The sequence below is a fragment of the Pyrgilauda ruficollis genome, unplaced genomic scaffold (genome assembly GCF_017590135.1).
Source record: "Pyrgilauda ruficollis isolate IOZ18807 unplaced genomic scaffold, ASM1759013v1 scaffold59, whole genome shotgun sequence".
Lineage (NCBI taxonomy): Eukaryota > Metazoa > Chordata > Aves > Passeriformes > Passeridae > Pyrgilauda > Pyrgilauda ruficollis.
The window spans coordinates 430,407-443,787 of NW_024527599.1; the positions used below are offsets into that span (position 1 = coordinate 430,407).

Below are 13,381 nucleotides of genomic sequence, written 5' to 3' on the forward strand. Positions count from 1 at the left end.
ATATATATATATATATATATATATATATATATATATATATATATATATATATATATATATATATATATATATATATATAATTAGAAAAAGGTACAGTTGAGGATGTGGCATTTTTGGCCAGGTTAAAAAATGCACTTAATTAAAATTACTTCAGAAAGGATCAATTGTCCCTGACTCTCCACTGGATTTTCTGTATTCATTCCAAATAGGAAATTCTAAACAAATTTCATTAAACTAATGTGTATTACCTAAAAAATTGATAAAAGACTGAGTTCTGTGGTTTTAAGAGCTCTCTATAAAAAAGGGAATAGAACTTTACCTCAAGGTAAAAAATCAGCATCCAACCGTGACACAAGAGTTTGCAGGCAGGACTTCCACTGGTTCCAGTTAGAGCTGCACTGTAAGGAGATTGTAGTTATGTAATAGAATGTTTCAGTGAATCGTTTCATAGTTCAATAAATTTTCTATGACTGGGAGAGACGTGGGGGAAAGTGGGCTCTGAACATGGCAGTACATGATTTTCACAGTGTTGACCCTTTATTTTACACCAGTACTCCCTCTGACTTAGCCAGGAGTGATCCACAGCTCTAACTAGGAACAAGATGTCAGACTTGAGTTGTAAAAATTACAGTTGTGAGATTCAGTTTGTTCTCATTGTGATCCATGGTGAGATCCTTGGTTAGAAGTGGTGTTAATAAATAATGACAATCTGTATGTGGAATTTAGAAGGATTTCTAATTGAGAATGATTTACTAATTCTTAAAAACATAGGGACGAACTCCTCTTTGCTTCATTTAGAGTCCCAGTAGATTTCCATTTGGCCTGGAGAGTTTTTTCTGTCCCCGTTTTCAGGCTTCATTGCGTTATCTGTATTCACTGCTTTATCTCCTATGGCATCTTCTTAATTATTAAGCAGGCTCTGAGAAGGAGAGATTGGATTAGAACAATTTTGTCATCTTATGGCACAAGACAATACAACATATCTCCTAACATTTTTGACATACTGATAAAGCAGATTTTTTTATTTGAACTGTGTCTAACACATCTGATCTGTACAGTCTTCCAATATGTTTTATTTGCAGAGCTACTCTGTGATTTTTCAAAAACCTACCAACCAACCAACTTTTCTCTTTTAAGTACTCATGGAGGAAGATGTAACTCAGCCAGGGATGCTGACCTGTCCATAAAAATGGAGAACTGCATAAATATGGAGCTTGAGTTTGCAAAGTTGTTTCTTCCCATAGCAACATTTCCTAGGAGTCTTTTTTCTCAGGACTTAGAATTAATCAGCCTGATGGTACATAACACAGCTGAAAGAAATACCCTTTGTTTTCTTTTAGGTTGCCAATGTAACCATAATTGAAAAAAACAAACCAAACAACAAAACCAAACCAGACAGTGTTGGGAAGGGTGACTGACTGACCGTGTGCCAGAATAACGGAGTTAGGTAAGGCTGTTAGAAAGCAATTGAATTATGGTGAAACAGTAATTACTACAATGGATGTCTGGCCTGTAAAATTTTCAGCTGTAATACCTCAACAGACAGTTCTGAAAAATTTGCCTTTGTGCCACCTGCACATCTGTAGGAACAGGCATGTCCACTGCTGGTGAATGCCAGGGTAGGAGCTCGGTTCTGGAGCGCTTGTGTGTGCAGTTCCCGTAGATCACAGAGCTTCTGTTACAGGAGCAGGAAGAAGTTAGGTGAAGAGTCACTGTAGTGGGTTGAAAAAGTAAATTATGAGGAATAAAAATGGACTTGTTTGGGAAAAACTCCATCTCCTACCTTGTCTGTCTGCTCAGGAGACCTTCACCTTTTATTTTCAGGTGAACAGAGCTGGGCTCTGTTTGCCAGCAGGGCTTTCAGAAGCATTCTTTGAATGCAGAGAGATACCTGTAGGCAATCTCAGCAGCACAGCTTTTATTTTAATTTTCTTGACTGAAGAAGACCAAGCACTGAAAAAGGGGGTGATTGCATTTTAATAACCAAGAAATCAAGTGAGTTTCAAATGGCTAAGAACAAATTCTCCAGGGAAAATAAACCAAAAGCATTTCCACCGTCAGCCTGAGAGATCAACCTTCAAAGTGTGTGACCTGCCAGGTTCTGGGTTCACCATTAGGCACTTTGTACAAACCGCCTTTTTAAATTCAGGGTGGTTTTCCCACAAGGGAATCTTTCCATGCTCCGAGTTAATTATGTTTCTCTCATCTCAAGTTTCTTTACTACCTAGAATTTTAAGCTAATGTAGTCTATTTTAGAATTTTAAAAGTGCTCAGTGCTATGAGATCTGTGTAGTCATCTAAAAAAGGATTTCTTAAAATCTGAATACAGGGAAGTAGATGACAGCTAGGGATCATCCTAGTTCTCACAGAACATTGTATCTTTGGGCTGGCTAGAATAGTTGTTCTCAAGTAGTCCTGCTATGCAAAATGTGTACATTTTAATGAGGTGAGTTAATCCCTGTGTTCTAGGAACAACTTTGATAGTATTATCTGTCATTACTTACAAAACTGTATGAATTAGAGTGCACAGAGCTATTCTGGGGCTGCCAGACCAGTTAAGGAAAAACAGTGTTTTACAGGACACTAAAATTGAGTTGCTTACAAGCACTCTGCTCCCGCTGGGGTCAATATCAGCAGGGACTGCTGTACAGAGAGAGGGCACATACTCTCCTAAGGTAGTCCCAGATGCTGAGGTTTTGCAATAAATCCCTTGCCCCACAACTTCCACCAGCCTTGTTTTTAGCTGAAAGTCTTCAAAGCCTGTTAGCAAACAGCAACAAGTAATCTACTGACACCTAAAATGGGGAGAGTAAAACACCAGCAGTTCTAAATGTCACACTTGGAAATGGCAATCGTACATGTTCAGCAGCCCATTACCCCCTGAATATTAAAAAATGATGTGGGTCCTTGCTGGGGGGATGCATCACCAGTCAGAAGATGGAAAGCACTGAGCTCAGGGAGAGCAGAGCCCGCTGAATGTGCAGGCAGGAGCCTGTGCCAGTGAGCTGTTACCTAATAACTTGGTAATTCAAGCTCGGATACAGAGGGAGCACAAGGGAGCCTCTTGTAGCCCGACCCGAAACTGAAAATCAACTAAAATGACTCAATTTTTTCTTTTTTTAATATTAGCCATCCAGTGTTTATGTGAGCTCTGAGACATAAGGGGGAGCAAAGTGGAGCTGAGCATGTCTGTAAAGCCAGAATGGACAAGTGGGGTCAAATAAGCAAGCAGGAACCTTTCTGGTGTCAGCCTTGAACAGTGAGGGCTCTGTAGTCCAGCAGTGGCAGGCCACTGTCCCCAGGAGCAGGTACCAACGCTGCATGGAAGGTGCTGGAAATGCAGGGAGGTCAGCAGGTGCACTTAGAGCCAGGTGCACGGCAATGCCTTTTGTTCCCGTGTCCCAAGGGAGCCCTGGAGTGACCTGAGGGACACCTGCAGTGGTGACTGCAGAGGGGAGTGATGCTGCTCTGTGGGAAGAGGCTTCTGGAGGACAGGGAGGTTCCTTCAGTGCCTGGTGGTGGCTGTGGTTTGTCACGTGTGTTCCTGACTCACCCATAAATTTGTGTGAAGATTGTCAGTGATTTGATTGGTAGGGGCTCACCAGGTAAAGGACAGTAAAGGCTGCTCAGGTCAGAGATGATGCTCAAGCTGGTAAGGGCTCCCTAAAAAGCAGTAAGTGTCCTGAAATCTTCTCCAGCATGGATGCAGGAAAATCCGTTGTCCAGCTGAAAAAAGGCTAAAAATAAAGTGAAGACAGAAACTTGATTAGTTTAACATTCATGCTTGCCTCAATATCTGAAATGCTTTCTTCCACCTTCTATAAGCTTATGGAAAGCACTCCCTGAATTCACTTGGAGCAGGTCCTTCAAGGTGCAAATGAATCTTTGCTTAAAGAAGGAGGTAACACCAGTGAATACAGCTGGCTCCAGCCAGTGGACACATTTCTGTGCAAAGATTTGATTAGTGAAGTACTTTCTTTTCAGATCATTTGTAATGGATGTAAGAGCTTGACATCAGCTACTTACTGTAGCCCCAGACCAGCTTGAAACCACTGTAGAACCTCCTTATGGTACGTTGGAAGTGGAGAAGAAAATGTGAGGACTTGTAGCAAGTCCTTTAAGATCTTGTAGTAAAATTAATTTTCATGGAATTTGGGTTGTTTTACTGAGTGACACAAACAGCACTCTACATTAGTACTGATTTATTTTTGTGCACTTTATTCTTTCATTCAAGACAATTTCGTTTTGTGCACTTTGTTCAAGACAATTTCCAATTGTCTTGTTTCTTCTGGAGTAATTTACATATATGCAAAATGAATGTAAAAAAAATTAAATCAAAATTGTGTCCTTTCTCACTATGATTTTGCTAGTGCTAATAATAGAACAGGGTGCAAAGCAAGGGGAGAATCTTGCCTTCAGGCATGAGTCTGATTTCACTGCATTTTTGTTCAGTTCATTGTTTTGTTGTTATTCTTAATTTATCGGTATTTTTACTAATTAGAAAAATACTTAACAAACTGTGCCATTATAAAAATTGTTGTGCAGCTCAACAGCTAATACACATTTTAATCTGGAGTGTTGAGAAGCAACACAGGATGGAGTGGGGGGAGGGAACTTGGAATAATTCAAAGAAATTGGAGAGAGGGCAAGTAGCTAATTTTATTCCCATTTATGAATTAAGGCAGGATTCTGTGTTTATCCATGGTGGCAGACAGAGGGAAGGAAAGAGAGGAGTGTCATGAGCTGGGTGTTTGGCTGTGAGCACACCAGTTGTGATGGGAGAGGTGAGCACAGCGGAAGAGAGAAGCTGCTGTTGGTATTCACCATCAAATGCCTGAGGGGCAGCGATGGGCTCGGCAGGGTCTGCAGCCCCCCCAGCAGCCAGGTGGCCCGTTCCCCACTGGGATCGTGAGCTCGGAGCCAGACAGGGTGCCAGGTGGCCAGATCCATCACTCAGCATCCAATTAACAATGACACTGGTCTGGAGCCAAGCGAGTGTGACAGGGACAGGGAGCATCAGCACACCACCAGTCTGGCCCTACGGCAGCGCCTGCTCCTTCCATTCCTCTAGAAACCTTGGGCTTCTCGGGACTTTGCTTTGAGTGGTTTTGGGTGGTTGGTTTTGGGGTGGTTTTTAAGCAGCAAAGCTGTCTGAATCTTTTGGATATCTCAGTGTTATTATTTTCTAGCACTTTCTCCATGGCTCAGAGCACAGCTGTTCTGTGCTGTGAGCAGTGAGTCTGTCCACACAAGAGAGCAGCTACCCAGGTCATTTAACTTCCAAACTGCATTGGAGTACTGATCCAATTTAAGGGATGTTAGCCCGTGGCTGCTGCTGGGATTGTGGCACAGGTGGGACACCCCTGATTATACCTGAATTACTTGGCAAGAATGCTCCACTTAGTTCTCATCAAGAATTTTAGAGATAAGGACAGTTTTCAAATTCTGCTTTTCACACTGATTCAACATTCAATGAAGGCAATTGCCCTTTAATTGTTTCTCACCTCAGTGGATTATGGAAGATGCTCTTCATTATTTACACATTATTTGATGGGTCTGCTTTTCCCACTCTTTACATCTGTCACAAATTTTCCATAGCTTGAAATGAAAGTATAAAATTCAAAGTTTACTGTGCTTATGTGGGCATAATAATGGAGTTTCTGAGAAAGCTTTGAAAGACAATCAGGATTTGGGGATGGAATGGCCCAGTGAGGATGTTGTTTGAATGTTGCTGTTTGTCCACACTAGTGGCTCTCTGCAGGCAGTGCACGTGGCCTCTTCTCAAGCTTTACTGGTCTGCCATAGGAGCAAAGCCAAAAATTTTTGAAGTCTTTTCCACACCCTAGAAACCAGGTTGAGACATGTAAGTAGAGAAAATCTGTCAGTTTTATTCATATGTTGTGAATACATAGAGGTCTTCCATTTGTAGCATCTTGCATAAGTACTAGGGTATTATGAAAATAAAGCTAAGGGGAGTATTTTAAAATTTATCTCTCTTTAAGTTCCTCATGGGCTGAAAATAGCATTCCACCTTTAGGCTGGCAGTTAGGGCAAGATAAACATTTCAGAATCAGGCAAATGGACTGGCTGAAAGTGAGATAATAGTTTATGGGAATGGAGCTATTTATAGCCTGCAGAATGCAATGGTTGGGCGACAGCCCCATGACTCACGGTCAGCACGGGCAAGGTGCTCTCAGGGGAGAGGCCTGGCCAGCATCTCAGAGCTGTCGCTGCAGTGGCACTCGTGACAAACACAGAACGATGGCAGGGGCTGCTGATTCTGCCTGGGCAGCTACAAGTAGTGACATTTAAAACTCACTGGCCAGGTATCAGATTGGTCACATCTCACTGATTTGCTGGATATCAGTACAAGCATATGCATATGAGACAATCAGCAACATCAAGCAGAGTGTTTAAAAGAGAGGGTGACGTCTCCTTTGGCAGATGGAATACAAAATACCAGTGCTTGTTCCAAGTTCTCAAATACTCTATTTGTTAAATCATATAATACTTCTCTGTGTTAGGCTTCTCACTGATGAGGCAGGAATAGCAGTTTTGATCCATAACTCCTTAAAGCCAATGAAATATCCCAGCATTTTTGGATGAAGGGGACAGTAACTGACGTGCCGTGATCCTGAGCTGACTCGGAGTGGCCCTGTGACCTTGTGTTAGCCTCTCTCACCAGTTTCCATGGCAAAACGGAGCTAACAGTGCTCAATTATCCACTTTATCTACTAAATAGGGTTAAGGCTGGGGACGTTTCGACCATTTAATTACTCTTTGTAATGAGCTCTGAAGAGAAGTGACTAGGAGCCGGTGGTGGTGGAGTAAATCTCACAGCTGCTGGCTAAACTGTGTGGGTAGGGTGGGAGGCCGGGCAGCAGCAGATGCCGATGCTGCCCGGCCCCGCGGGCTCTGCGGAGCCGGTGCCGGTCCCGGCGGGGCCCCGCGGTGCCGGTGCCGGTCCCGGCGCGGGGCTGCGGGCGGCTCCCGGCGCCGCTCCCCGAGCGCTGCGCTCCGGCCATCCCCGGCGCGATGCCGAGCGCCTTGCATCATCCGCCCGCCTCCCGCTCTGTCCGCCGCAGCTGCGATAGTCACAATTACGCTGGGAGGAGTGTGTCCGTGGCATTTCTGCCCGTTGGATCCCTCGCAGGCCTTCCCACGGAGGTGGGGTTTCTGCCGTGCTTACGTGTCTGTGTTTTAAATCAGGCTCTCCTTGTGTAGCTGCCCTGCAGCCGGCGTTCCCTCTGTGCCCTGAGCACACGGGGCTGCAGGGGGAGGCAGCTTGAGGCTCCTCAGCCACCCGAGCCCAGAGCACCCCTGCCCGCCCCGGTGCCCCTCTGCCCCTCCTCGGCTCACCGGCCCTTCGCTCGGGAGGGAGGAGAGCTTCTCAAGGGAACTGGAGAGCAAAACTGGGAGGGAGAACAGGCTGTGTGAGACCAAGGTTTTGGTTATCAGTGGCGGGACAGGTGGCCTTTAGCAGGCACGGTGATCCCCGCCTGACCCTGCTCGTCGTCCCCTGCCCACAGAGGAGCCCCACGGTGTGCACCGGCTCTGCCTTGACCGGGGCCTGGTGGTGCCCAGTCAGTGGGAAAAGACAGAGAAATTAATGGTCAGCTCCAAATATTTCAAAACTGAAAGTTCTAGGTAGGGCCTTCCCCAGATAATGTTTTTCCATTTTAATTAATTCTTCAATTTCTATTGGTGTTTTTACCAGCATCATCAGGCTTTACAGTATTTACATTTGGGGTTTTTTTTTCAGGATGTTGGAGAACAACTTGTGAAAGAACGAAACCCAAATTATATTCTCTTCAAAGATATTATCACTTTGTCATTAATGTAATATGGGGCTTGTTTATCAGTGACCTCACATTCTTCAACACCAGTTGAGAACCTGCTGAAGGACCAGACAGTTGGAATGACTGTCTTTAAATGAGCTGTCATCAAGTCAGCTGCCATCCTAGGGATCATGGGATCCTGTTCCTAAATGTCTATGACACCACATAGTTTTGTGGGGATTTTTACCACAAGAGAATGAGAGTCTTCTCCAGGTTCAAATAACCTCTCTCTCCTGGTGATCCCAAATTGTGCAGTGGGCAGGCCCTTGGATGGTCAATAGCAAGGATTTTGCAAGACACATGAAGGGTTAAAATCTTTGCTTTGGTTGCAGGTGGCTTTCACTACAGCACTGCTAGATTCGTGTTAATTTCGGTGTACACTAGATGTTAACCTCAGTGTATTTCTAATTTCAACTTTCCTTGCTCCAGTCCCTCTGCTGCCCCCCTTGACCCTCGTGCCCGCTGCCTGATGGCCGTGCCTGGCAGTGTGCTCAGAAAGAGCTGATGAAACACAGAGAGCCCCTGCCAGACACATGAACAGTGTTGCCCCAAGGAAACAAAAATTGCCTGTCTATTTTACACCCATGTGCTGTGCAGATTAGGAGATGGCTTCAGGTATTTGAATGCTTTAAGCCTGACTGTAAGATTTTTTTTACCCCCATAATAATGAAGTGGAACTAAATGCTCTGTTTTCCAATATGCCACGAGGCTGATTAAATAGGAGGCTGGGAAAAGGGATGAAGAGTCAACATTTAGCTTTGGGTATTCTTTTGTTTGTTATTTTGGAACAGTAGGTTGGAGCAGATTACAAAGCTTGAAATGAATATAAATAGTTTCCTGATTTAAAAAAAAAAAAGAAAGAGAAAAGCAGAAGAGTACTTAATTTAAACCTTGCCCTGAGGAGCTGGCAGCTCAAAGCCAACACGTGGACTTGTGTAGTGGCACTGTAAAGAGTAATTCCAAACCAAAAGGAAATTAAACTCATCCAGTTGGGTTTGCTTTAGTGCTCCCCCAGCCCAACTGTCTGTAGAGCTGTTACCAACATATTTGCACTGGGAATTAGGATGCTATTATTTGTAACAGCAGTTATTTGTAACAGCTCTCCTCCACTGCAGAATGCCGTCTTGGCACCAAATTATTTCTGCAGCAGTTCTGGAATGGCAACAATCCTCATAATTTTAATAGTTCTTATCATCTGGGAAATACCAATCCATTTCTGGGGTCCTGGGTTTACTTATAGCATTAAGATTAGTTAATAAATATAGTAACAGTGATATCATTGTTACCTGTAAGACTGGCATGGGCAGGAAGCTTCACTATCTGACAGCTGGGTAGAACAAGAAAGGAAGAGTCAGATAGGGCATTAGGGCAAGTGGGGAATGGAACAGCAGCCTCCTCCCTCCCAGCTCCCGCAGAGTGACCTCCAGACAAGCTCTTCCCATTCATCCTAGCCCTTGGTTTTCCTGAAGAAATCTGGCAAAGGATCAGGCAATGCATAATGGAAAGGCTGCTGCATGCTGCAAGTGACAAACCCCACAGCGTTTGGCATTCATTTCTGGTGCATTTGGAGACGTGGACTGGGTAATCCAATATGTCTTTTGTGTCTTATCTGGTGTTGTTTGCAGCAGGCCTGTTTAGTGAGCGTGTCACCTTTAGGCATTAGTGATGAACAACATCTGAAAATGGAGCCCTAACAGGCTGCTGCTTAAGCAGCACGAGAGCACAGCTCGTGCTCCCGGGGCTGCACGGCCAGCGCTGCCCGCCAAGCCACGCTGACCAAGGGGCTGCCCTAGCTGCCCTTTAGCCAGAAATATGAACCTATGGTAACACACAATGAAGCACTTTGGAAGTATCAGTGGAAAATAATACGCCTTTATTTATCCCGATCTTCTTATTTACTTCTTATTTACAGATTTGTGCAGGCATAAATAACATATCAATGCATTTGCTTACTTCATGTTGCACCTGCTAATTACAAAATATCACTGTCTCTGCCTAGTGCTTTAGGAATTGTAGAGGGGTTTTGGACCCACTAATAAATACAGATTTTATTATCTATTGAGAACAGGGCTGAAAGAGGACTTTGCAAAAAAGAACTTTGCAAAAAACACCACGGATGGTGTTTTTATTGCTGTCCTTTAGTGAATATCATCCAAAAGGATTTCAGCTCTATACTTTGCCATCTCTTCTAAGCAGAATACAAAATTATATTTATATATATATACACACACACTTAAATGTACTTTTGCAGCACTTTGGGGAAGATGGGGCTAACTCTGACCCAGTTTTTCACTGAAGTGATTAGTGGTTCCACGTGCCTCAAACTGAAATCCATTAAAAGGTGCTGCCGTGCTAAAGCTTCATCTCTGGTGATCAAGTTTCTTTGAGGAGTCTGCAGTTACCCACTCAAAAATAGACTCACTAACAGTCACTAAGTAATTTTTGAATATTTAGGTCACTTTTCATTTCTAGTTTTCAGCTTTGGAGGCAGAACCTGGTATTGCTACTATCACAGTTCCATGTTTCAGGATGGTGCATCATTTGCTTCTGTTCCAATTCAATCATTTTGGTTAGTTAGGAGTTCTTTTGACTGAAAAGGCCATATCAATATAAGCCCAAAAAGGTTGAGGGGTTTGGTATACTTCTTTCTCTTCCTTTTATGTGATTTCAGCCATACCTGGATTTGAGGATTTGCTGAGCTTCAACAATCCCATTATAACCAGAGCAATGCAATTTGTCTGTAGACAAGCTCTTAATGTCATTTACAGTGATTATATCTGTGCTAAAATTACAGTATTGGTTCAGAGCAATGTCATTATTTTAAATAATTGTTTAAAATAATTGTAAAACAAATCAGTCATCCTTTTCTGTAAAATTGCTCAAATGGCTTTTCTTCAAGTACTTCTCTTGGAATGAGGCCTGTTCTTGTTCCCTGTCAGCGACTGCCAGGTGCAGCCAGCCGTGGCATTGTCACCGCAATCCTGAGCACGTCGGGCTCAGCAGAGGTGGCACCGACTGCTCGGGGCTGCTCCAGGGGTTTCTGGGTGCTGAGGCTCTCCTGCAGCACAAGGAGCATTGAGCGTAGAGTTGGATTGTTTATTATCAGTGTTGTTTTATTACTCTTATTTTCTGGATTTTCCGTGTTCGTTGTACACTCTCTGCCTTCTCCAAGGATGGATTCTCCATCACCTTGTACTTGTTCCCCAATGCTCGTTCTGGCAGGTTGTGCCCACACTCTACAGTCACTTGGCCAGAGCATCTTTTCTAGCCCTTTAGAGAAATGGCTCTTCTGGCTTTAACCCTACAAAGAAGAGCATGAGATTATCTTAACTTGGTGCTTCATTGTTTGATACTTGAAGATTTTAGGAGAAAAATAGTAAAAGTTTCCCTTTCTCCTCTCCTAACTCACCAGGGTATCATGACAGCTCATGTTTTGAATGTTTTGTGTCACTGGGACTCCGGACAGTTTAAACAGAGAGAACCAGACTTGGAAATGAAGCTCTCAATGTGTCTGTCTGTGCTGGAGGCAGCTGACTCTGGGACGCTTTGCCGGGCTGTCCATGTGAGGGAGACAGGGAGCCGGGCCAGGACGGGCTCTGCATCCCGGGAAGCGCGGCCAGGGCTGGCCCGGGAGCGCCGGGCAGGAGCCGGGCAGGAGCCGGGCTCTGCATCCCTGGAAGCGCGGCCGGGGCTGGCCCGGGAGCGCCGGGCAGGAGCCGGGCAGGAGCCGGGCTCTGCATCCCTGGAAGCGCGGCCGGGGCTGGCCCGGGAGCGCCGGGCAGGAGCCGGGCTCTGCGCGCCGCTGTTGCTGGGAATCACCGCACGGCTCAGGGCTCGAGCGGACTGCCAGGAGACGAGTGGAACCGAGAACACACAAGTGGCTATCAGCTTCATAAATGAGTCACCAACAGAGAGAAAAGAACCCTTATGAAATCAGGCACTTCTTACACTATCAACTTGTCACTAGTGTGAGACCTGAGCAAATGCTTTCAGCATCTAAAGAGATGATCCCTCTGCAGTGCACTGGGTTTCATCCTGATGATGTTTAAAGACATCATTTCATATCTCTAAACATTTTCTAATGCCAAACAAATGCCGTTTATGTGCTCAGACTAACAGTGACATCCAGTGGCTGAGCGACCCAACCACGGGAACAGCCGCTGCGAATGGAGCGGCCGAAGGATCAGTCATGGTGACTTAGATCACATGGACTTTAGAGTGAATGGGTAATATTCACATTCTCAAGGTTTGTGTGACAGCCAAACCCATTCCACCTTCCCTCTGGTTCTCTTGGGAAGAGCTGCAGTGTCTACAAGAGGGATTGTAGTGAGTTCTCCTGTGGTGGTGGCTTTAGGCATAGACTGACTGCTCAAAAACCTCCTTTCATCTCTATAAACAAGTCTTGCTGAATCTGTAAGCACTTCAGGCATGAGCAAAGCTGATGGCTGTTCTGAGAGCTGCCTGGGCGCTGGGGAACAAGCAGGGCTGCAGCAGCAGCTCTCATCTAAGATGTAGAATATTGTTTCATGTCCTCCTGAGTCCTCCAAAGCCTTTAAAAGGAAAAAAAAAAAAAAAAAAAAGCCAAACCAAAAAGGACTAGAACTGGTAATGCAGTGTCATAAACAAGGCTGGGGTCTCTCTGTGCCCCTAAAGCATCTGATCAGAGTATGTGAATGCAGATCAGAACGTTTGTTTGTTCCTGAGATGTTATTTGTTAGTGGCCTTGGTCCCAAAGGCAGCCCCTGGAGCCACCATTGCACAGTCAGACCCCTGGGCTGTGGGCATGTCACAGGTGGAGGATTTGGGGTGGCTGCTGCACCCTCCTGATGGCAAAGTGCAGCTCTGCCTCTCCTGCTGCTCAGCTTCCAGAGAGACATTTGTGTTTTGTTTGTGGTCTGACAGTTAACAGAGATCTTAATGACACACAATTCATAGAGCTTTAGGATGGTAATTACAACACAAATGCCACGTTCCAGGAACAAACTCGGGTATTTCAGAGAAAACTCACACAGAACCAGGAACAGCTCCCAGAAGTCTTCTGACACTAAGCGTACAAATAGCTGGGTAGAATAAATGGTTGCTTCCAGCATGAACAGAACTAATTTTAGACAGGAATCCCTAATGTGCCTGTCAGTGCTTCCAAATGAATGATTAAAGATAAAAATAGATTTATCATGTTTTTGCTTGCATGGGGCCTCAGATCGTGAGCAGTACGGAATCACCTGCTGCAAACACCCATGAGCCTGCCCTAATGTACTGGGGAAATGATTCCACAGTGTCCATTGAGCACAGCTAATTTCATTGTCACAGCTGGAGACGTCCAGGTTGCAGTGACAAGAAGTGCTTGCTGAATTTGTTTTGACTTTGCTGTTTCCTGATTAACGTAAACGTGCCAGTGCTGTGAGGCCTGTTCTGCACTATACTTCATTTTCTTCTAAGAGCCTGCCAGTGAACTATACACACAATCAAAAATGTGCTTTGTAAGGCTGACCTGAATGTAGATGTTGTCTTTTTTGTTGGTTTCCCTTCAAAGTTTTGGTTTT

The 13,381-nt window shown here is 44.6% G+C and overlaps 1 long non-coding RNA gene across 2 annotated transcripts in view; it reads left to right on the top strand.

Moving 5' to 3' along the window:
- The window catches only part of LOC121361852, a 29,186-nt gene that overhangs the window by 5,682 nt on the left and 10,123 nt on the right, over positions 1-13,381 (top strand). The window contains exons 3-4 of one of the 2 annotated variants that reach the window (XR_005956401.1): positions 1,341-1,447; positions 3,985-4,288. This is a non-coding gene — a long non-coding RNA (uncharacterized LOC121361852). Of the gene's footprint in view, positions 1-1,340; positions 1,448-3,984; positions 4,289-13,381 lie in introns of those variants that run through there. The other variant, XR_005956402.1, reaches the window with a different exon arrangement.